At 42.0% G+C, this 10,336-nt stretch overlaps 1 pseudogene; it reads left to right on the forward strand.

Annotated features, from left to right (window-relative positions):
• Window positions 1-8,422: 8,422 nt before the first annotated feature.
• LOC102848209 lies at window positions 8,423-8,830 on the forward strand (annotated as a pseudogene).
• Window positions 8,831-10,336: the final 1,506 nt, after the last annotated feature.

Below are 10,336 nucleotides of genomic sequence, written 5' to 3' on the forward strand. Positions count from 1 at the left end.
GATGAGATGGGTTGACACTGAGACTTCAGCAATGGGCTCTAGTGTCTCAGAGATGGTGAGGATGGCACAGGAGAGGGCAGGGTTCAGGTCAGCAATTCATAGGGTCACTGTGAGTTGTACGCGATTTGACAACAACTAACAATAGCAATATCTTCACATCAATGTAGCAGTCCTGAGCCAAGGACAGAACCTCATCTATCTGCCTGCTTTTGAGCTGGTTCTGACACTTAGTGACTGTCCAGCAGGTTCTGAGGCTGTAAATTAGAACCAAGAGGAGTCTGCCCATCTATGTTTTCCATGGAGCCACTGGGTGGATTTGAACTTGGGAGATTCGGGTCAACATCATGACTTTCTGCAGATTATACCGCCAGAGATTCCCAATGACTGAATAGCGTTACTACACAAATATCCTAGATGAACTGCCAAAAAGATGAGTAAATATCTGCCTTGAAGGAAGAGCAACCAGAGTGCTCGTTAGAGGAAAAGAGGGTGAAACTTTGTCTCTCTTACTTTGGGCATATTTTCTGGAGGAATTAGGCCTTGGAGAGAGATGTCTTGCTGGGAAAGGGAAAACCTCAATGAAAAGAGGAAGATTTTTTCAAGAAGATGGATTGATGGAGTGACTTCTACAATGGACTTGATCATGACAGAGACCAAGACAATGGGGCCAGACAGACAAGGTTCAGATCTGTTGTTCACAGGGTCACAATGAGTAGAAGTTAACTTGATGGCCACTGCAACCCCAGAGGTATGTGGTTCGAATCCACCAGATGCTCTGCTGGAGAAGGAGGGGCAATCTCCTCCTTTACCAGTCGGATCTGATTTGACGGTACACACAAAAAATAATAATAATAAAAAAGACCTGAATTTAGGGAGCTCTGGTGGCCTAGTGGCAAGAAGCTGCAATGCAATCCCAGAGGCACACAGTTTGAATCCACCTGATGGTCTGCTGGAGAAGGAGAGACAATTTTCTCCGATTCAACGGTGTATACACACACACACACATCATCATCATCATCATCATAATAATAATAAAAAGTAAACTTGACGGTATTGAACAGCAGTGCTGCGTCTGCACTCTGACTTCTACAGTTTCTGAGGATTAAACTTCAGTTACCCACACTAATAAATGATTTGATATGGCACCATTAGACTCTGTCCCTTTTCTTTCTCATTATACCACATATCCAGTGGTGCTTCCCTCACTTCATGTCCAAAATGTTGTTTGTCTTTTATTTGTTGAGATGCTGAGGGTTTTCTATACTTTTTAGAGATAAGCCTCTTGTCAGATATGTCATTGCCAAATATCTCTTCCCAGTCTGTAAGTCCTCTTTTTATTCTTTTGGAGAAATGGGTGTTGTTTTTTTCCTTTTTTTAAATTATTATTCATTTTAATGAGAGTTTACAGAGACTTAGGGTTTCTATTCATTCATTGTTGCATTTTTCTCACTGCCCAACCTCCTCCCCCCCAGTTTGCTCTTCTCTTTGAAAAGTAAAAGAAAAAAATATTTTATTGTTATACAATTCCTGCCCCCAAGTCCACTCCTCTATGCAGCCTTTGTTTTGAAAAGTAAAAGAAAAATTCTTTCATTGTTATACAGTCCCTCCCCCCAAGTCCACTCCACTGTGCAGCCTTCATTCTGGACTCCTGTCATAACAATAATACCTAATCATATATCCCTTTTAAACTGTTCTCTCCCTCATATGTTTCAATGCAGTATGCATTATTTATCCTATCTTTCTCAGTCTGCCCCCAACCCCAATATCAGTCCTGTTCTACAACAGTGGCACTATGCAGTATTTGTCCTTCTGTGACTGAGATATTTCACTCAGCATAATGTCCTCCAGGGTCACCCATTTTGAATAGTATTTCATTAGTTCCTTGTTTTTCAGGGCGGCATAATATTCCATTCTGTGAATATACCACAGCTTCTCTATCCATTTATTTGTTAATGGGCACTTCGGTTGTTTTCTACTCTTTGCTATTGTGACCAAAGCTGCGATGAACATGGATGTGCATGTATCTGCTTTGTTATAGTTTCTTTGGGGTATATGCCTAGTAGTGGAATTGCAGCTGAATTCTTTAAGCACTGCACCAAATCTCCTTCTCTATGTATGTTTAACACCAAACACCCCACCTCTGTTGAGCCCATTACTCCACTAGGTTTCCTAAGTTGTCATTTTTATGGGAGGAAAGTGTCTTATCTTTCTGGAAAGGAGCAGGTGGTCTATTCACACCACGAAACTACTGATGGTGGTGGTTGTTGATTGCCATCAAGTTGAGCACGACTCATAGTGACCCCATGAACAAATGAGCTGAAGCCTTTCTATAATTATTGTCATTTCTCCAAGTTCACAGAATTTCCAGAGACATGTTGTTTAGGAAGCAGATGCCTCTCCTGCTTCTGAGAGCTACTGGTTAGCAGTCCAATATATGTGGCACCACCAGAGCCCGTTAGGACTCCTGGAGTTCAGGGGACTCCAGCACTGGCCTGCAGAAAGTGACCCCGGCTTTACAGTATCCACTGCCTTCTCTCCACCGCAGCTCTTTCACCTGTGGGAAAATCAACCTTCCATATTCCAGGAGCACTTTCTTAGGACAGCATGATTCAGATTCCGTAAGCATTTCAATGACAGTATTCTCACTCATCAGCTCACGCATCAAACAGCAGTTATTTTATGATCTTAAAAGAAACAATCTCTTCAGACGAATGAAACTCATTATGCATACTCAGGTCAAGCCAGTGCCCGCGTTAGATCGTCACTTCTAAACAACTTGTCTGTGAAGATCAAGGCTGCTAATAGCAGCAAAATGGTATTGAGAGAGCTTTCTAAATTCTCCTTGAGTGTACATGTATGTGTGTTTGGGGAGGTGGACGGTTAAATCTAACTCCTTAGGAGAGTTTCTAGAATTCCCTCAGATCAAAACGAGGTCAGGAACACTTGCTACGTGTGACTGAGCTTAACCCCCAGTTTTAAGCTGTGCGGTGAACATGGCTCATTCACGCCGCTTGCTACCATCTAACTCATGGCCATTTTCCACCGGGTTATCCAAGACTGTGAATCTCAACAGGAGAAGGCTGCCCCATCCTTCTCCCAAGGAGCTGTTGGTGGATTTGAACCACCAGAGATGTGCAGCCCTGGGTAAGCAGTGCAATTCCCTGTAGACTATGCCACCAGGGCTCTCCTAAAATGAATGTGGTGTTGTTGTATATCATCAAGTAGCAACCGACTTATAACTGACCTTCCAGCTGGTTCAAAGGCGGTAAATTGCACAGCAAAAGACTGCCCATCTTGCTCATTTGTAACAGCTAGTGGATTCGAACCATGTACCTTTGCATTGGCAGTACAATGCTTTATCACTAAGCCACCAGAGCTCCCTACATTAAACATAATAGTAAGTATTTTACTGTATTCTTTAAAATATACGCTATTGAACTTGATCGAGCTGAACTTCAGGATCCAGTCTGTACAACGGGCATGGTAGTAACACCTGTTTAATTGAATGAACTGGAAAGATTAAAAGGGAGGAATAGTAATGTGTTCAGAAGTGGGGATTCTGGTTCCAGACAACCTGGGTTTGAACGTTGGCTCCATAGGTTACCAGGTATGTGACTTTGGGCAAACTATGTAACCTCTTTGTGCCATAGCTTCACTTCTACCAGTGTAAAATGGGAATAATTATAGAAGCTATTTCAAAGGCTTCTTGAAAGGATTAAGTGAGCTAATGTGGGTAAAGTTATTTGAATAGTGTCTGTGTCTGTTGTCATTGTTACTGTGTATCATCGATTCAGAACCGACCCACAGCTGACCCTCCAGCAGGTTTTCAGAGGCAGCTAATCACACAGAAGGAGATTGCCCATCCTTCTCCCACAGAGCAGCTGGTGAGTTTGAACTGCAGGCCTTCAGGATTGCAGTGCAGCTTCTTGCCGCTAGGCCACCAGAGCATGCTTGAATAGTGTCTAGCATATAGTAAATAATAAGTAAAAATCTGTCAAACAAATACATAAAAAGTTCTAGAACATACATAGATACCTAGCAAATAAAAGCTATTGTATTTATAGACATTCTTTTTTAGCTGAGATACCTAAACTCTCAGAGAAAAACCTAGATTTAACAGAATTACTGAACCATAAGAATAGACTTCCTGACTATCTGTCAAGAATCTTTTGCTCAAATTATTTAGGGCTCCCTGAAGAAAAAACTTGGAGAGAGGTTGATAAGATAGCCTGACAATTGACAGCAGAATTATTTTAAAGAAATATTCACAGCAGTATCACCCAGTGCTGATTCCACATGAAAGGCTTTCATCACTGCTCGACCTGTCCAGGAAAGGAAGTCAGCACATTTCAGCAGGGATCAGAGTCCAGGTCAGCAGTAGGATGCCTTTTGGTACACGGTAATTGTAAAAACAATTTTTAGTTACTGTATACCCTGGACTGCTAGGAAAACAAACATGTTAATCCTAAAGAGAGTGAGACCAATCTACCACTTGGCGGCCAGGATTCTGAAGCTCCATCTGACATACTTTGGACATGTTGCAAGGAGGGGCCGGTCCTTGGAGAGGGACATCATGCTTGGGAGTGTGGAGGGACAGTGCAAGAGAGAAAGACCTTATTGGCAAAGGGGCCCTTTAGAGTAGTGAGAGAAGATCTTCACCCTGAAACCCACAGCGTCCCTTTTCAGCAGGAAGTAGCTAAGAGAATATGCCATCCCCTTTTCCTTATGAATCAGGGTGAAGTCTCTCTCAGGGAGGAGTGATAGGGAATGACAAAGGACACACTGACAAAGGAGATTAATCAGAACTGGCTTTGACAAGTACTGTGGCAATTGGACAATTAAAACAGACTTTCAAGGGGGGAAAAAAAGAAGAATGAACTGGGGAGGAGGGTAGAGAAAATAGTGCAACAATGAATGAATGAAAACCCCAAATCTCTGTAACTGTTCATTAAAATTAATAAAATTTAATAAGTATATAAAAAAAGAGATGAAGACCCTAGATGAGATGGATTAATTCAGTGAATGGCGTAATGGGAGTAAGTGTGTTGGAGACAGTGAGATTGGAATAGGATAGAGCAGGGTTTAGGGCTGTTGTATATAGGGTTGCAAGCGACATGATGGCATATAACAACCACAACATATGGCAAGATGTTTACTTACATTTTTTTTGGTTATGCAAAGGCCTTTAGCTATGTGGATCATAACAGACTATGGATGCCAATGAGAAGAACAGGAATTACAGAACACTTAATTGTGCTCATGCAAAACCTATACATAGATCAAAAAGCAACTGTTGAAACAGAACAAGGGAACAGTACATGGTTTAAAATCAGGAAAAGTGTGTTTTAGGGCTGTAACTTTTTTCCACACCTATGCTAAACAAATCATTTAAGAAGCTGGATATAAGGGAACTCTGGTGGCTTAGTGGCAAGAAGCTGCACTGCAATCCCAGAGGTACGCAGTTCGAATCCACCAGGGCTCTGCTGGAGAAAGAGGGACAATCTCCCCCTGTACCAGTTGGATCAGATTTGACGATGTACACACAAATAATAACAATAATTTAAAAAATGTTAAAAAAAGAAGCTGAACTATATGAAGAAGAATGTGATATCCAGTTTGGCGGCAGGCTTATCAGCAACCTTCATTATACATATGACAAAACCTTGTATGCAGAGAATGAAGAGGACTTGAAGAAGCTGCTGCAGAATATCAAAGACTACAGCCTTCAGTATGGGTTACATCTTAAAACCAGGAAAATAAAAATCCTCACCACTGGACCCAACAGGCAATATCATGATAGATGGAGAAAAGATTAAAGTTGTCAATGATTTTACTTTACTCAGAGCAACAATCAAGACTCAAGGCAAGAGCCACCAAGAAATCAAAAGACCTACTGCATTGGGAAAATTTTCTGTAAAGCACATCTCCAAAGTGCTATAGAGCAAGGATGTCAGTGTAAAGACTATGGTGCACCTGATCCAAGACATAGTCTTTTCAATTCGTTACTATTCATCTGAAAATTGCACAATGAATAAGGAGGACAGACTAAGAGTTAATGCTTTTGAATTGTAGTGTGGGAGAAAAGTTCAGAACATCTCATGGATTGCCAAAAGAACAAACACGTCTGTCTTGGGGGAAGTAAGAACAGGGTGCTCCTTAAAGGCAAGGATAGTGAAACTTTGTCCCACTTACTTTGAGCATGTTGTCAGGAGAGGTTAGTCCTTAGAAAAAGACATCAAGTTCTGAGGGGTAGAAGGTCAGAGCAACAGAGGAAAGACCTTCAACAAGATACATTGACACAGTCGCTTTAACAATGGACTTGAACTTGGGCAAAGGTAGTGAAGGAGACGGTGTGGGACAGGGCGGGGTTCAGATCTGTTGTCTCTAGGGTCGCTACGGGTTTTAGTTGGCTTGATGGCCCCTAACAACAACAAAACATGGAAAGCAAAAAAGTCTTCCAGAAAATGTTTGCATGGAAACATTTGTTCAGAGTTTCAACAAGTGTGGCCTGAGTCACAGGAAGGGGCAGAAATGTCCAGTGTCCCTTACTGCACCAAAATGTCAGCATAAATGTCCACTGTCCCTTACTCCACCAAAACGTCCATTGGAGAGACAAACTTTCTTATTTAATTTAAAAATATGTCACCATTCAAAGTTTTATTTAAGAAGATATTCCTTATACCTGGGTAATTTGTTCTCAATTTTTAAAAACATCAGTGTATAAATCAAGACCTAAATCAACATCCCTAGTATCTAAAATAAAATAAATACTTGATACTCTTTGAGAAAGTAGAAACCATAGCTATTTTAAAAATATTAAAGGAAAAAAAGAAATAAGATATGATATCAGGAGTCATTTGATATAAATTATTGCAAATAAATGGAGGGATTAGATGTGATAAACAAACATTATTTTTTTTAAAAAGAAAGCAAAACAAAACCCCAAATAATTATTACCCTACTTGCTTGATTTGAAAATGTAAATTTTTTTTTAACACTTTAAAGTTCCTGAAACCAGATGTATCAGTGGATGAATTAATCCACCATTATGGGTCCCCACTCAGATATTGGTCATTAAGTTAATAGATTAAAAACATATCTTACTATCTGTAATTTTGTTGTTTAGGATTTAAGAAATTTGAGCTAGTATGCCATGTGTTATCAAAGAAGCATTTACCAGGAATAGTTGGAACCAAGAAGTAGCCTGGGGGGAGGTGGGGGGTAGCTTCCATACTGAAGATTTTTGCAAGCTTTTGTCTTGGCTCTGAATTATTTGTGTGCAGAAAAATATGCAGGACTCTATCAACAAACAGGATGTAAATCCAATTATTCCTCTATCTGTGTTTAATTAAGTAAACCAGTTTCTTCAAACTCACCTGTGACATACAATTGGCAGGCAGCAACAGAAAAAGGATGTGACGGCAAGAGGCTCGCCTAATAATAGCCTTTGGCACTAAGCCTCAGGGACAAATCCCTGAAGAGATGGCTCTGTTTTCTAGCCAAGTAAGGCATGCCTATCTTAGAAGCACTTCTGTTGTTGTTATGTGCCGTAGAGTCGTTTGCGACTTATAGGGACCCTATGTACAACAGCCCTAAACCCTGCTCTGTCCTGTGCCAATCGCATTGTCTCTAACACACCCATCCCGATTACCCCAGTCATTGAACCAATCCACCTCACAGAGGACCTTCCCCTCCTGTGCTGTCCCTCCACCCTCCCAAGCATGATGTCCCTCTCCAAGAACTGGTCCTTCCTTACAACATGTCCAAAGTATGTCAGATGAAGCCCCAGAATCTTTGCCTCCAAGCAGTAGCCCCGTTTAACCCTCTCCAGGATGAATCTATTTGTTTCCTTAGCAGTCCGTCGTACACTCAATACTCTTCTCCAGCACCACAGCTCAAAGGCATCGATTCTCCTATCCTCCGTCCTAGTCATTGTCCAACTCTCTGATAATAACTCTCTGATGGTGATTGCAAAGACCATGGCCTGTATCAGACGCACCTTAGTCTCCAGAGTGACACCATTGCTCTTCAGTACTTTGGCGAGGTCCCTAACAGCAGACTTTCCCATCTCAGTATGTCTTCTAATTTCCTGGCTGCTGGTGCCAAGAGTGTTCACTGTGGAGCCAAGCAGACTAAATTTGTTAACAATCTCAATCTCTTCACCATCCATCCTGAAGCACTTCTAGCTAAATTAAAATGCAATCCTACAGTTGGAGCAAACAGCCAACATTAAACACTTGGCTGGTAATTGAAGGGCTAGTGGTTTGAAGCCACCCAGCTGCTCCTGGCAATCTGCTTGTATTAAGATGAGAGCCAGGCTTAGCCCTTGTTACCCTTCTGCCTCTCCCACCAGAGAGCTTGGTGGCTTCCTCTGCGCTCCCTTAAGAACTTAGGGTAGGTCTTTCACCAAGGACCCGCCAACATGAGCTGCGTTCGCACCAAAACCGTGACGAAGGCGGCCCGGGTCATCATTGAGAAATACTACACGCGCCTGGGAAGTGACTTCCACACGAACAAGCACGTATGCAAGGAGATCACCATTATTCCCAGCAAGAAGCTCCAGAACAAGATAGCAGGCTGTGTCACACAGCTGACAAAGTGGATTCAGAGAGGGCATGTGAAAGGAATCTCCGTTAAACTGCATGAGGAGGAGAGAGAAAGGAGAGATCGTTATGTACCGGAGGGTTCAGCCCTGGATCAGGAGATCATTGAAGTAGATCCTGATACTAAGGAAATGCTGAAACTCTTGGACTTTGGCAGTCTGTCCAACCTGTAGTTCACTCAGCCCACAGTCGGGATGAATTTCAAAACACCACGGGTAGCCGTTTGAGTCTGTCTGCTGGGCTGTAATATTTTCAATAAAATTGGGCACACCAAAAAGAAAAAAGAATGCAGGGTAATCATCTGCTCAATGCCCACACTAAATTCTATTAAATTATAAATTTATAAAATTTGTTATATAAATTTATTAAATTACAAATTATATTAAATTATATTGAGGCCTTCACTATCCTACACTCGGAGCCATGCTTGGGTGACTACATATGGCCAGTAAAGTTGTGTAATTTTAATTTTTGGGTTTTGTGTGTGTACCATCAAATTGGATCTGACTGGTACAGGAGAAGATTGCCCTTCCTTCTCCAGCAAAGCATCTGCTGGATTCTAACTGTATCTCTCTGGGATTGTAGTGCAGCTCCTTGCAACTAGGCCACCAGAGCTCCCTAAGATGTTTAATTTTAACTAATCCAGGAACCACTCACTTAAGGCCTTGGAAAGCTCCTTGTCTCCAGCGTCGTGTCTCAAAGTCAGAACAGATGGGCAGCCCATATCCCCTTGTCCTGCTGCCAGAAAAGAATGTTAACCGACAAAATTTGCAAAAATTACATGTTACAATTACTGGGAAAGAAAGCCCACTCTCGAGACAAGCCAGCTGGGTAAATGCCCTCTTGCCGTACTCCTTAGCTTTCTTCTTGTAATAATCTTTTTTGCTACATTTTAATGGTACATCTCTTCACTAGACGTCTCCTTTTACCTTGTTGTTGTTGTGTACCATCGAGTGGAAACTGGCCCATAGTTGACCCCCCAGTGGGTTTTCAGAGGCAGTTGACGGCATGGGAGGAGACTGATTGCCCCTTCTTCTCCCACGTTGCCACCTTACTTCAATATTGTTGTTTGTTGTTTATTGCCATTGAGTGGCGCACAACTCATAGCGACTACGATGCTATTTCAGTAAGTGGTCATAAGTGGGTGCTTTGACTTTTAAATCACTTACAAACAGAGCTTCTCAATTTCTGTCAGCAGCCATTCGATTCTTGGGCTCTTGGTCACGGATCTGAAGTTAAGCCTAGTGGTTTTCCTCTTTATGTGGCCAGTCCTAATTTGCCTGCTACTGCTTTCTGAACTCTGATTGTTTAATCTACTAATGAATGATACTTGTGTCTTCCGGGCTCCGAACGTTTCACGTTAAGGAGGTTGTTGCACAAGAATACCATCTTATTCAACCCTGTCTCCTAATCATATGCCTTTTAACAGATCTGACATAGCCAGAACATTTAGGGACCTGTAGAAATATGGCCATGGAGAGATTCATAACCCTGTTGGCAAGACAACAGCCAAGTTCAGCATGAAGTATGTAGAGTGGTCATCTCCTTAAGAACCCTAAAATAAGGGAGCTCTGGTGGCCTAATGGCAAGAAGTTGTGCTGCAGTCCTGAAAGTGCTTGGTGTGAATCCACCAGATACTTTGCTGGAGAAGGCGGGGCAATCTCCTCCTGTGCCAGTTGGATCCAGGGTGACGGTTATTGTTGTTGTTGTTGTTGTTAAGTGCCATCCAGTCG

The sequence above is a fragment of the Elephantulus edwardii genome, unplaced genomic scaffold (genome assembly GCF_000299155.1).
Source record: "Elephantulus edwardii isolate Elephantulus edwardi_28Jun2011 unplaced genomic scaffold, EleEdw1.0 scaffold00027, whole genome shotgun sequence".
Classification (NCBI taxonomy): Eukaryota; Metazoa; Chordata; class Mammalia; order Macroscelidea; family Macroscelididae; genus Elephantulus; species Elephantulus edwardii.